Source organism: Neolamprologus multifasciatus, chromosome 6, assembly GCF_963576455.1.
Source record: "Neolamprologus multifasciatus chromosome 6, fNeoMul1.2, whole genome shotgun sequence".
In the NCBI taxonomy this organism is placed as follows: Eukaryota; Metazoa; Chordata; class Actinopteri; order Cichliformes; family Cichlidae; genus Neolamprologus; species Neolamprologus multifasciatus.
The window spans coordinates 30,183,246-30,198,552 of record NC_140444.1 but is presented as its reverse complement, the minus strand read 5'-3'; the positions used below and the strand labels follow the sequence as shown (position 1 = coordinate 30,198,552).

General features: G+C 39.1%; 1 long non-coding RNA gene across 1 annotated transcript in view; it reads left to right on the top strand.

Annotated features, from left to right (window-relative positions):
* The window catches only part of LOC146517292 (uncharacterized), a 378,392-nt gene that overhangs the window by 298,860 nt on the left and 64,225 nt on the right, over window positions 1-15,307 (top strand). The gene's annotated exons all lie outside the window — the stretch shown is intronic.

Genomic DNA, 15,307 nt, shown 5'->3' with positions numbered 1-15,307 from the left:
TTCTACCAAGCAAATAACGTGTAAACAGTGGGCTTTCTAACAATGGCCAAGTAGTTGATAAGTGTTTGCAGGTAAGTCTTTCTTTTCTGTGCAAAATACAGGCAATCAAAGCAATCTGCTAGTGAAAGAAAACAATCACAAGGAGGTTTTTACTACAGCACTCTCTCTGAGATCGATTTCGCTATTCATCTAGGAATACATATTTTTCACCAGTGATCCAAGTTTGTCATGATAAAGACATTTCAAGTGATAACCTGATGTTCTTATAAGAGGAAAACTAAATAATTCCATTTAAGGTTGCTTAAAATAACTACAGCGTTTAATTTGGATCAAAGGCCTCTTAATCTTAATTGTCATTTACCTCACCAGCAGAGTGACTTCAGCATACATTATTCACCAAAAGCTGTTAAAATGTTTACTCTTTTTCTTGGTAATTGTGTCTAAGCAGCATTACAGCTAATCAGTGTGGAAACAAATCTTATTTAGCAGCACACAGCCTTCTTTCATTCCTGGAAATAAATCCAAATTAGAGCAAGAAACAAAAACTTCAGATAACATAATGCATATTGTTATATCTCATTTGACAGAAACCTGTGCCAGCATTAAGGCACATTAAGTCAAAGTCATGCTTAACCACCCTGAGGCTGAAACAATGCTAAGACCAGGGGTGGTACATGTAAAAATAAATAACATCAACAGGACCCAAGTGTCTTAGCAGACTACAGCACTGTAATGCAGTTTTTTTTCTGTTTATCTTTGTACACTTTTTCTTTTTCTTTGGCTCAACCTTGAATGACAGATAAAGTTTCTGAAACAACATGTGAAAACATTTTGTTCCTACCTCTCACCAGAAAGAGCGTTCCCCAGTCTTCGTTAGCGTTTGCCAATGCTCTGTGACATTTAGGGAAGTGACTAAGAACACAGATGTCTCCAATTTGTCTCTGTGATCACAACATATAATGTTTTTAACAGCTGAATAACTTTCTCTCTGCCATTATTTTTACCGTGTAAGTCATGCTTGTCAAAATAGTAGCATTGTAAAGCATACATTAGAGAGATTGTGCACACAGAGTTGCAACCATTTGTGAAAATGAAGAAAAATGATCAGACAACACTTTACGGGTCAACAGCCTGTCTATGGAAGAGGAAGAGGAGTAAAGACGTGTGGAGGTGTTACAAGAGAAAAAACAGAAGATGCAGAAGAGCATAGAAAATGGATATGAACACGTCCTCCTCCCCCATCAGGATGAAAGGGAGACCATTAGGTGTGAGATCAAAGTGAACCAATGTGGACCCGTGATTCTGTTACTATAGTATAGTAATGCACATATTTTGCTTCCACAGTATTTTTTGGTACTCATAGTCATGTTTTTTACATGTTTTTCATCTTTGCAGTGCTGTGTAGAAGTTCTTTCCCCCTCTGTTACTGTAAATGTGGTTGAGTTTGTTGTGGGAGCATAGGAGAATGTTTTTTTCACTTACGCACATGCAAATGAGTCTCATTTTCTTTATGGAAATATAATGAAATAGCCTGTGCTTTTCATCTCAGCATCTGAAAAGCATTCACGATGATGAACTATAGCAGTCAGGAGTGGTGACAGTCTGGTCCAGCAGGCTGTAACAGCTGCCAGCGATTGCTGGGGTCCCAGTCAAAATTCAGTGTCTATGAACACAGTCAGGACAAGCATGTTAGGAAACTAGAAGAAGATGAATGCTCTTTTATACTGTATTGTCAATGTGATACAAAATCCAAATATTTTCACTTCTGTTGTTTACACAATATCAAAGAAACGTCTGATTTAAGTAGTGATGACTTTATTATTGACAGAGAAAACGTCATTTTGGCTCATGGATTAAAGGTTTTGAGCTGCTAAGTATAGTGGGTGCCGCAGTACCATTTGTCAGAAATGTGTCAAACAAACTGCAGAAACCACTTGTAAGCCCTTTAAATGTTGTGACTGATCAGAAAATCTGTAAATTAAACTGTTGGATGATCGCTGATTAAACGGCTAATCTAATGTTTGCTTTAATAAATGAAGTAACAAAAGAACAAATGTGTTATTCTTAGAACTTTGAAAAACTAAGTACACCCTATGATTCAGTAATTCTTGGATCTTTAGCAGCAGTAGTTTTTGTATCACCTCATCATCTCCCACATTGCTGTAAAAGACTTTTGGCCCACCTTACAGTGTTGCTTCAGATCACTAAAGTTTGCAGTTTAAAAGTTTATGTACAGCTCTCTTAAGGTCCCGTTACAGCACTTCAATCAGGTTCAGGTCTGGACTTTGACTGGATCATTGCAGCACTTTTTGCAATGACTGAAATTTTTGCAATCCAGGATTTCTGCTGACGACTTGCTGCTGTACCTGGGATCATTACCTTGCTGCAATATCCATTTAGCCTTTGGATAAATAACCTCACATCTGACTTTGGTACAGAGGAGTTCATGGTGAAGTCAGTGACTGGAAGGTGCCCAGGGTCTGTGACTGCAAAGCAAGACCAAATCTTCACCACCCCGCCACTGTGCTTGATAGTATGAGGTGTTTGTGCTGATATCCTGTGTTTGGTTTTTTCAAAGCGTCCTGTTGTGCAGTTTGGCCAGACATCTCCACTTTGCTCACATCTGTCAAAGGACATTGTTCCAGAAGTCTTGTGGTTTGTGCAGATGTAAATTTGCTAACCTAAGCCGTGGTGCCATGCTATTTTTGGAGAAAAGAGGCTTCCTCCTGGCAACCTTTCCAAATGAGCCATACTTGTTTAATCTTTTTCTAATTGAATTGTTATAAACTTGCTAAGCGAGGTCTGTAGAGCCCGAGATGAAGCTCCTGGCATTTTTACAGTTTCTCTGAGGTTTGCATGATTTGAACTGGAGGAATATTTTCTTCTACACTCCTGAAAAGAGCATGTCATTGCGTTAGCACACATGTGAATGCTCCAGACCAGTAAATGGCCAAAACGTCGGCTGTTATTGAGTTGGTCACACTTGATAATGATGATTAATTAACCCAGTACATTTGATTAGCAGCACCCAGCTGCTACTTACCCTCTTTTTACCTACGACGGCAGTAAGGATGTAGTGAGTCCTGTAAAAACTTTCACGTGACTTTATGTCCTTCTTAACATCCTTAAGTTTATGACAAACAAAGAACAGAAACCACATTTAAAAAAAACACAATTTAATTTAAACATTGCAAAAGCTTTTTTGTTTAGACAGTACAAATATTTAAATGTTAAAATCCAATAATCCTGTCACTGAAAACAAAACATTCAATACAGTGGCGTCTTATTATTTATGTTTTTAAAGAAGTATTAATAAGTATGAATTATTTTAATTAACATGTTATATAATTCCATTTTAATAGGATGAATAATTGTTCAGTTCAGCTTTTGCTGTATACATATACATATATATATGTATATGTACACTGGGTTAACCTGCACTCATTCAGCTCTTTAATGAACGGAACTGAAGTAAACTTAGATCAAAGCTTTCATTGTACAAAAGTAACCTTGAAACTGAGTGAGACTACAGTTGTTGTGTATAACGGTGGTGATGGGTGGTGGTGGTGGGGGGTGGGGGTGGGGGGGGGGGGGATTGTATTCAGCTAATTACAGCTTTCATTTGTATCCATTCTCCATCCACACTGCCACAGTACACTCTATTAATAACAGCATCCTTTCACTTTTAGTCTCAGTCTGTGGATAGCTACATGTTGAAGTCATTTTCCAGAGCCACATCAAGCACATAGTTGAAACCAGTTTTTATCATTTAAGAAAGATTACACAGTGAGGAGCTTGTCAGGCCAGATGAAGCGATCCTTACCTTAGGACAATGCTGGTGCAGTAATGCTGGTGACGATTTATATTCTCCCACTAATTCATTCATTTCTGTCAGGATCACTGACAGCATGCATTACCAAAACTGCTGCACAGCCCACACACAAACTATTTCACAGAAGCTACAACTGCTTCTTCACCACCAGCAGTCAGTTAAAATCTGCTTATCTGCTGTTGGATCCCTAATAGTCTTTTATTCATCAAGATTTTCACATGAGCAGTAATGCTTCTTTTGTTTGTTATCATCAAACTCTTGCATTCATTCCAAACCCTCACCTTGTCAGCCAATCCCATCCAGAAATGAAAAGTGTTTCATTTACTTTATGATAATAAATAGTGACCTTTTAAAGTGAAGTTCCCCTGAAAGCCAATTTTTGTTCTCCCTAATTCACCTTATTAGTTTCACCTGAGTTCGAGTACTGCGTCAGACCCCCTTTTGCCTACAGAACATCCTTATTTCTTCAGCAAGGTTCTCGAAACATTTCTCAAATATTTCAGTCCATACTGACATGATAGCAATCCTCGCTGCAGATTTGCTTGCTTCACATTCATGATGTGAATCTCTTGTTCTGCCACATTCCTCTATTGCTCTTAGATCTGGTGACTGTGGAGGCCATTTGAGTACAGTAAACCCATCATCATGTTAAAGAAACCAGTTAAAGATGATATGAGTTTTGTGACATGGTGCGTTTTCCTGCTGGACACGACCAACAGAAGATGTGTACATTGTGGTCAGGTGTACCTAAAAAAGTGTACAAGTAATATACACGTTACGACAGGTTAAAGTGAGATTCAGCCGACGTTCTGGTGTAGCAGGGCAGCGTGGGTAATGAGTCAAATCAGTTACAGTAGATCTTCTGTGTCCAGACTGTGATCAGCTAATTTGTGCTGATTCTGAGGTTTTCTGCTCTTTTTAGCTTTTGTTAATTACATTATGCAGTAAATATACATGCAGATATTGCATGAGCCATCATGGCCCCTGTCCAACCACTAACCAATATAAAGTTAGTATCAAGATGGAATTTTGGCAAGTGTTACTAAAGAACCTCATCAGCTTTAATTTAAAGTTACGAGTCTTTCTACTGGAAAGTCCTGTTACTCAGCAGCCATGGTGCCAGCATCTTGGCACCAATCCTATTTTGAAGCATTGTTCGAACTAACTTTCATTTCAATAATCAGCAGGCCAGAAAAACTGCATGTGCAGGATGTATAATCAAATCTGACTACAATAACTTAAAGGTTTGCTGATTTTACTCACAAATGAGGATTTTTAAAAAAAAAACTTTTACCGCTCAAATTTGACTGAATTCCACTGAATTCTTTCAGTGTTCCTTTCACTCTCTTCTGTCTAACCTCGTAGTGACTATGGATCTCAGATTCAGCCCTGCATCGGTACAACATAGTCCATCACTGTACCACAGTATTACAAACTGCCCAGTTCAGCTAACACCTGGTAAAATAATGACAAATGACACAGCTACAACCACAAGACTAATGATCTGTGTTTGTTTTGCAGCCACCTTGAGGCCAGCTGTCTGACAGCTAAAGCTTAGCTCAAACTGGTTGATGCATAAGGACAATGACCCGACGCACAGCAGCAAATCTACAACAGAAGGGCTGAAAAAGAAAAACATCAATGTGTTGCAGTGTCAGTCTCAGAAATTGAGTCTATTGATGCTGCTATGATGTCTACTAACAAATCAAAAGAAATACAACATTCTTCATCATGGAAACAGGGGTGGCTCCTTTAGAAACAAAATAAAGTCTCACTTTATAGAGGCTGATGGAAAAACTACATCCACCATCTTGACAGAGCCTTTCTGTTTGGAGTTTGCTCTACCCATGTCTTCGTGGGTTAACTTCCCTTCTAGTTAGTTCAGGTATTTTACTGATATTTTATCAGAGCTGCTGTTTTTCCTCCTCGAGTTAAACTTGGCACAAATGTGTTGATCTGAAAATGCTGTTGGAGCACCAGCACCTGTTCAGCCTGCCTGTTGTATTAAACCAGACACAGCAGGAAATGATGTCCCCAAGTGTATAAGTTGAGTAAGTTATCTCAGAGTACTGAAAGCAGAGGCAGGGGCACCATGGTCTGCTTTCTGTTGATCTTGTTTTAAATGATCGGTGTGCTGTCTTTGGATTTCTCAAGGTAAGCTGTTTGCCCTGATTAAACATGTATAGGGCTGTTATTTGTTTTCAGAATATAGGTTTCTTGCTATTGTTAATATTATTAGTAGTAGCAGTATCTTTTTAAAGAATTGGGTGTCCATCAATCCACATTAACAAGTAGTAGACAAAATTCTCTCTCAAAGTGAGGATCACACCAGCATCACAACCTGAAGGTGGGAAAAAAACATGAAAGGTGACAATACAACACATGCAAAATTCTCCACAACTTGCTAAAATGTGTGTTAATGTGAAAAACACCAAATAAGAGATCTTAGGTTTGGAAGAGACCCGTTTGATGTTCTGCAGCACTTCCAAGACAAAGTGTTGGGGTGTCGACAGACTTTCAATCAAAATGCGTGGCACTTTCTTTGGAGATAAAAGAAAAAAAGACTGCGAACGTCAAGATGTACCTCATCCCGGCTCCAAAACAGGGGGAGAAGCATCATGATATGCAACGACCCGTAGCACTAGATGCTCTGGGAGCACCTGAAGAGGGCTATTCCATCTAAGACATCCAATAAATATAGATGACCTGAAAAAGGATTTCAAAGCAGAAAGGGTCCCAAATTCATCCTCATCACTGCATTTGATATGACTCATACGTGGGAGGGAAGAAGTCTGATGGGATTTGTCGCTGTTAATGGAGGTTTTATGAGATGCTAATTTCAAGACGCCACTATTTTCCAGCTTGCCAGCTAGCTATCATATGAATACTATAACTGCTTTATTGTGTCTGCATGTGTATAACCGAAATGAAAATCAAAACGTGACCTCACCAGCACCACGGCAAGTGCAAAAACCTCACAAAGTGCTGGAGACCAAAATGTATGAACATTTGATCATTCAAAATTATATTATTTAAGTTGATTTACAGATTCAGTCCACTTGTATCAATGAGAGAAACAAAAGTTATAAATGAATAAATAGATTGTTGAGGATGAGTTCAGTGGAGTAAAGAAGTGGCGCTCTGTTATATTAATACACCTGCTTTATCGATGTGTGTCCTTACCCTATTTTTCCACTTAAATTAGCAACCGCCTAGAAATTTTTGTTGACACTGGGCAGTTCTCTGTGCACACTGAAAGATTGATTTCCTGATATGAATGGGCGTCATTGTTTGCTATCCAAGTGAACTCAGACTCAGCAGGATTCTTCTCACATCTGCTGTGAATACCGGCAGTCACGGGTCCTCCAGCGGCCGGGTCGACCCAAGAGCTGACAGTTTATTGAGGATCTCAAAGCAATGCGTCAAAGCTCATTTAGCAAAGTGCCCTCACACACAGAGGGGGGAGCGCATGCTTTCCAGCTGAATCGCCTACCTCATGTCCACAGAGCTGTGTGTGATGAAATCTCTCTTCGCCAATGTCTTTGCTTTTCCTCCTTAATGCTAGCGTTCAGTCATCCTCTCTGTTTTTCAAGTCTTTTTAGCTGGTAAATGATTTCATTAGATTTGTGATTATAACATCATTAACCCTCTCAGGCTCAAATTAAGGTTTTTGTTGCTAATGCACAACCAAGTCCTGCAGTGGTACTTCTGAGTAAAAAAAACGCATAAAATATGTATGTGGGGTAATCAGCAGTGTTGGGTAAGTTACTTTAAAATAGTAACTTAGTTACATTACTAGTTACTTCTATCAAAAGTAACTCAGTTACTTCAAGTTACTAGTTACTTTCAAAGTAACTAGTTACTAGGGAAAGTAACTTTGGTTTTACTCAGAATTCTCTTGTTAATGTGTTGCTTCCATAACTGGATACCCAGCAAGATTACCAGTCTTCTAGCTTGCTTACTTGCCACAAGTGCACTGTGCCACCTACCAATAGAAAGGAAAAGATAATGTGCACATTTCCACGAGAGAAATCCCACGCCTGATTCTATCCTAGCCTGCTTTTTACATCCAACACAAAAACTGCAGTCGTGGTGCTTTGATTGTACTCAGAACTCAGAAATTCTGACTTCCGAATAGGAAGATGTGGGTAACACCAGACTGCAGATGAGCTGCATACAGGGCTGGACGGGGACAAAAAATTGGCCCGGGCATTTTGACTAGAGACCGGCCCGCCATTATAGGAAAAATCATAAAGCCTTTGAATGAAAACAAACGCTGTTGTGACAGTGATGTTCACTGTTTTGATGGTATATATGCATCAATCTATCAATCGTTTGTTGTAAGATTCAGATAATTATTTTTTAAAAGCTAGACATTTTAAATGAGAATAAGAAAGAAAAGTATTTCTTTGTGCCCACCTCTCCCTGTTAATGCCCTACATGGAACCCTGGCAAAACTTTGCTAGATCCGCACCTGCACAGTTACCAGCTGTCAGCTACATAAAAAGGATCCTGGGATTACCTGTCTCTCAGAAACAGTTCATAACTTCCCTTCAACTCATTCCTGTCACCTAAAAGGTAAACCTGTTTCTCCATCACCTGTTCAGCTCTGATGATTCAGTAAGGACATCTCCTGGTTTCATCTTCATGTTTCCCTCTCACCAGATAACCAAACCGACATCATGACCAGCAGCTTTTACAGCTGTGGCTCCAGCAAACATCAGCTGATACTAGAAATTAATATTAAATAAATTCTAACAACAGCTGATCAAGCTTAAACGTGCTGCTGTTGTTTAACGCAACATCGGCTGGTTTCCTCTTTCTGGCACAAAGTGGGCGATAAACAAACAAGAGAGAAAAGCCGATCAGCTGATCATTGATCAGTTTTCATGATTGAAGTAGAAATGGGAGAGGGAGGGGGGAGAATGAAAGAAGAAGAGGCAGCTGTGCAGCAAAGACACAGAATAACTCCAGCTTTGTGCCTTTTTCATTGTAGCTGAAGTCCGTGACAAACTGTTCCTTTTCACCTCAATAAGAAACGCGTAATATTTTCTCTGAATACCAGACGGGACGGTTGGCAACTCTAATAACTTATGAACAAAATAAAGTTTAACATCATTAACTTCATAGCACCCACCCAGCTATAGAAACTCCGTCATGCTAGCTAGTACGCAGTACGGGAAAAGTCAGAATAACGAAAATAAACTCCACCTAAACTTGGTTTATATCTGACCCAGATAGACTGCAGGTCATAACTTCTTACCTGAAGTTCAGTTCACACTTGGACCGGTGGCCGCCTCGGGTCTCTTTTCCTTCTGCGTCCCCTTTCCCTCCTCCACCTGCTGCCTCCACCACTTGCTAATGTTACAGAATCTGTGGAAGCTCCGCGATAGCCGCCACACGAAGTAACGAGTAACGACCGTATCTAAATCCCAGTAACGACTAACGCGTTTCTGATTTTGGCATAATAACTAGTTACCGTGCTCGTTACCACAATAATAACGAAGTTACTGTAATGCGTTACTTAATAACACGTTAGTCCCAACACTGGTAAACAGGTTGTTAGTTCTTAACTGTTGCAAATCTGCAACATCTGCCTGGAGAGGGTTAATGCATTTGATGATGGATAATGCCCAAGATTTATATGTTTGTAATAGAGTTGCATCTCTGAACATGTTTTAGTCTGGGCACTTGAAACAGATGCTTTAACACAAATAAAATACAATAGACTCGAAAGCTGGTATGTTGATGTTTTTGCAGTTATGACTATTCTCATGCAAATATGGAATATGTACGGGATTATTGTGTGGCGTTTGAAACACTAGTGGAAGCATTGGCAGCAGCCGCAGCATTGGTTTCCAAAGAGTAGCGTGTCCACTCATGCGCACGTGTCATGCATGAGCAGAGGCCACTGATGGTCCAAATGCTATAATTAAAAGGATGTGTTCCAGTGAGTGGTCGGTGCAGACTTGCTTTGAATGATTTATTTACTGTCGATATTGTTGAAGCTTTAACATTAAGTAATAATTCAGGGCTCTCCTCATTCAGTATTATGTTATGGGAAGCAAATTGGCAGCGGATTTGCATTTAATGCAATTTCCGCGGCCAAGTGACGCACAGCAAACTGGGCACTTGGCCGGGTTGGTAGTTCAGCCTTGTCAAACAGCATTGAGTATGCAGTACTCAATGATGACAAATAAAAGCCTTTGTCAGAAGTCACACAAGTCAACAGCCATTATGAGTTTGGGGTTTTGGTGTTGGTAGAAGCTTGTGCAGGAAACAGCAAACTTATTTATAGGAAATCCTCAGATAGAAAGGTTCAGAGTTCCTTAAATGGGTCTAGATAGTCAGCTATTCCTCACCTCCTACCCCTGACCTTTCAATTTTTCCAGGCCTCGAGCCCCCAAAGAAAGCAGGGAAGTTAAGCACGCTACATCATCTTATCTCGTGCAAGGCTCAAGAGGGGACAAGCAGCATGGGCTGTTCTTTCTCACGGTAACTCAGTGGTGATGGTTTTCTGTAGTTTATTTTATTTATTTATTTTTGTACAGAGCAAAAGCAGAATTGGGAACTTTTGAATGCTTTTCCATTCAGAGCGTCATTCAGAGGTATTACATAAACGGAGGTTTTCACAAGTCCTTTGAAGAAATACGACCGGCTGCAGATACAAGCTGTATGTAATATAGGGAATTTACGAAGCTGCCCACCAGATCAAGCCTGCGGCAAGGTACACAATTTTATTTAACAGACAGAAGGCAGTCACAGCTGGATTTAGCCTCGTAATTCAGATGTGTCTTGCGGTAAAATGCCTGAGCAGAGAAGGGTTTCTTAAATTAGATATAAGCTAAACAAAAAGGCCACATCGGCAGGCAGCGGAAGCACCGTGATTGCGATAATCTTCATGGTCTTATGCAAACACCCCCTCTGTGAATTTTTGGATCAACATTTTCCTAGAAATAAACCACTCACGGAGAAAAAACGCTATGTTGGCAGCATGAGGTCTGATGCATAAACCGGTCTCTGTTTTACTTCAGTCGGCCAGCGCAGAAGTAAAGGTTCAGCATCAAGCTTTTGGATTAACACTCCGTCAAATGACAACATGTAATGTTAAAGGAGGTGTTGGCACTGACAAACCTACAGAGATTCCTAATCCAACAATGCCGTTACTTCAGCTGGAACAGTTTTGCTTCTTTGAACTTATTCTCATAGGTATGAAACCAGCAGCTGCTTTGGCTCAGTGTCAGCACTCCCATCAGTGTCTTCTTTCAAGGGTAACAGGCAGTTCAGTAAACAAGCTCTAAAAAACAATCCTTGTACACCTCACACCCGGGATTAACAAGCTAAGTTAGGCTGCAGCTGATTAGAGATAGTGATCCATGTGGCCTTTAAAAAAGATGGACATTGCACTTAAAATGAAACAGCTGGCCAGATGCAAAACTCCCTTTAGGATGTATAAAAGGCGTTTGTTTGGTAGCACATTAGCTATGTTCACTTTATCAGAGACTAAAATGTCAGCGTTTATGTGCTGTCAGTATTATTAGCTGCTTACTGATGACTTGTTTGTAATATTCCAGTAAATGATTTATTAGACTTGTAATAAATTAAAACTGATATTTTATTATGTTTGATCATTAGCAGAAGGCGTATTTAAAAATGCTTTGGATTTTGAACAACTGATGTACTCAGTGTAGTTCAACCTTTAACCTTGTGTTTTCCTGACATATTCCTGTCTAATTACGGGCCTGTTGACAAGCTTTGGAAGATTGTAGGCTTGAAAGAAAATCAATTTAGTCTAAAACAACCTCAGAAAACCAATGATCACATGGTCATTCTTTAAATGAGCTCTTACCTTAGGGTTCCCTTTGCTTAGTGCTGTTTTTGCTCTCCCTCTTTCTCACACTAATCACTGTGCACCTTTACTTCAAAGGCTGTTAAATGTGAAATTAACTCTGTTATTAATTTAAAATGCAAATAAAAACACACAAAAAAATGCTGATTAGCTTGTCTACAAAAACACAGCTTTACTCATGCATGTTTTTTTCCTTATTCGCTATTGTTTAGAACAACCTGGTGAGTCCATGAGTGAGGGATCGCACCGTGTGTTCCTGGTTTCCAAAGCTGAAAGTTTAATTATTTCCCACTCTTACAGCGGTGGTGCTTATCTGGCCTTGGGCGCTCACTTTGCTCTTTGTAATAAGGTAAGCTGGCACAATGGTCTTGGATTTAAACAGTCACACTAAAAGAAAAGTACACCCTCCTTCAATTCTAAGGTTTTGTGTATCCTTAGAATTTCTAATGCGTGACATAACACACTGCCACTATTTAAGGAACAAAAACTAAGATAAAAATGTAGAAACACTTTGTGAAAAACTACTTTATTAGTTATAAGTACCTTTGTACTACTTACTTACTTGACTAACTTGCTGCTTCTGTAAGAATAGAGAAGATGGGGTCAGGTGCTGCTGTTCAAATGCACTAGTTTAACTGATCGTCAGCACGTGCAAGCACCTCTATGAAACCAGAGGTTTTGGCAGTTTGCTGGTTTGGAGCAGTCACACAGTGCCAGGAAATACAGACATCAGCAATGATCTTAGAGAAGCAATTGTAGCTGTCCATCAATCTAGGGAGTGTTACAGTGAGAAAGCTTATCCAGAAGTGACAAAGTTTTAAGACAGCTGTCAATCTTCCCATGACTGGATGTCCCAAATTCACCCCAAGGTGCAATTCACTCCAAGCAATGCTAAGAGAAACAGCAACAAAACCAAGCGCTACATCTCAGACTCTACAGGCCTCAGTCAGGATATTAAATGTTAAAGTTAATGACAGTCCAATTAGGAAAACTTTAGTTTTTGTAAGAAAAAAAATCACACACAGTAATATGTTATGTGTATGACATGACGGTATATAATTACTCAGCATTTTCAAAAATATATATGATAATAAAGATAAATAGATTTTAATTTATTAGCTATAAAAGGAGTCCTTCGACTTCTTAGTTTTAAAAATTTAGTTTAAAAATATATACTAAAGATTATTTAACTGATAACTGCTTCTGGTGAAGAGAATTGACATTGAAATCTCCACTGCCTCTCATGGACTCCTTTCCTTATGCTATCATCCCTGTGATTTCTTTTCCCACCTTATTAACAGTCCACGTGGTGTTTCTTATCTGCTGGACATAACGTAATAAGCCTCCAAGGCTGTGACAGTTTATATGCAAATACACAGCAAATAGGCAGCCTCAGGGTTTCACAAGTAAAAAGGAACTAATTTGTAACTAACTTACATAACTTGTCAAAACTGGAAATCTGGAACAAGGCGAACATCTAACATTAGCAACGCATTATTGCCTGTTTGATAACTGACATGAGTTGTGCACTGTCCATTAATACTGGATTCAATTTAGCTTGATGAGTGCTTGACAGTTTATTCTCAGTGTGTGTGTGTGTGTGTGTGTGTGTGTGTGTTCGTTGACTCTTTCTCTCCCTCTAGCCTCTCTCCGAAAAGCACTTGCTGTTCCTGCTGTTTCAGGAACTCCTAATTTATAAATCGAGTACTGGGTTTGTCTTCACATTCCTAAGAAAACACACATCAGTAGCTTTGCTTGTGTGTGTTTGGCATGTTTCTACAGTATAACTGCAGTGGTGATTGCTTCAAAGTGCTGTTTGGTTTGGTTGTTAGCTTTGCTATCAGCTCTGTGCACATGCTGAAACACTAAAAGACAGCTGTATGTGTATGTCCTCATTAGGATAGGGATTTATATGTGAGCCTGTGGGACTGTAGGTAAAACACGTGTTATATTTAAATTATATGTCTTAAATAAAAAAGTACCAAGGAAAGTGTAACACATTGCTTTTGAATGTTACTGTAATCTGATTACTTTTTTCAAGTAACAAGTAAAGTAAGGGATTACTATTGCAAAAATTGGTAATTAGATTACCGTTACTTTCCCGTAGGAACACTGCGTTACTGCGTTACTTACGAGTTTTTTGCGAGAATGTCTCATGACAGTGACGTAAGCGAGTGCGACGTTCGTGACAACAGCTGTGTGCAGATCAACAATGGATCATATATCGAGTGCAGGAGAGAGCATGAGCATGCAGCATTTAAAGCGTGGAAGTACTGACCGTACTTTAAGTTTGATTTCATAAAAAGTGACAAAAACATTAGCGTCCGTTGTGCGTGGGAAGAAAACTTCTTTTTACAGCGAAAAAAACCCCTAAACTTCCAAGCACTGAGTGCACTACCACGTAATGGGAAACTCACAGAGAAACTCGTAGATTCTTCCACTGACCACTGCAGCACACCTGCACCAGGTTAAACCTCCGCCTACCCCACTCCTGCTTTACAGGTGAAAATAGAGCAACAGGACCGCTAGTCTTTGACTTTATTTATTTTCTGCTGTGTTTTACTTGCACCTATTTGAAAGAGTGAGTGTAAACACAAAAAATATTTTATTTTATTGCTGGAATGTGCAGAAAATAGGTTTAAATATTAAACAAATTTCTTCCAGTCAGAGAATGTTGCATATAATTAAATTTTTTGCTTGATGCATAAAGTTAAAAGATTAAAACTGACGAAACAAGTTTTAAAAAGAGACTTTTCCATTTAATTACATTTTGTATGATGAATTATGCAGAAAAAGTAGACTTGGGCTGAAAGATCTATCTATTTATCACCTATTCAGGTTGTAAATCGTGTTTTTAAAAAGTAACTAAGTAATTAATTACTTTTGAAAATAAGTAATCAGTAAAGTAACAGGATTACTTTTTGGGGAAGTAATCAATAATTAGTTACTGATTACTTTTTTCAAGTAACTTGACCAACACTGCTGGTCAACTTGCCATTATGTACATAATTACATATGTCCAGTTGTTCGTGGTAGCTGCAGCTTTGAATAAATAAACATACATCAAACACTTTAAATAACCTTTTATATATCATCATGTAGCTAACATAACATAAAATGAATGAAACACATACATATGCAGCAGGTGTTTCTGTGCTGAATTGTTTGCAGGCATCCCTCATGATTCATTATAGCTACAACAGAAAGACAGGGTTTAAAATCTAAAGTGGTGTCGCTTCAAAGGGAAGTTAAATTAGCCCTCTCCTTTCGTATGCTTCCTCCAGGTGAAGTCTTTGCATAAATGTGCTGTCATGTCCAAGTAAAGCACATTAACATAAAAGTCTCACATGTCTGAAAGAGAAACAGGACTTTAGATGACCGATCTCAGGTCACAACCTTAAGTATGGAGCCAGGAGACAAGTACATGAGCTTAGCGAAAGAGACTGCAGGCAAAGGAAAATAGCTCAGCTGATTTAAAAAATTACATTTCTTAAGATTATCATTTGAGAGATATATGATCTGTCCAAACAGATCACATACTTCAGGCAGGCAGTCTACTCCAACATATTTCCCATTTCATCTACTTCTCAGTGTGACTGGCCAGCTGGGGAGAAAGGGCCAAGCAT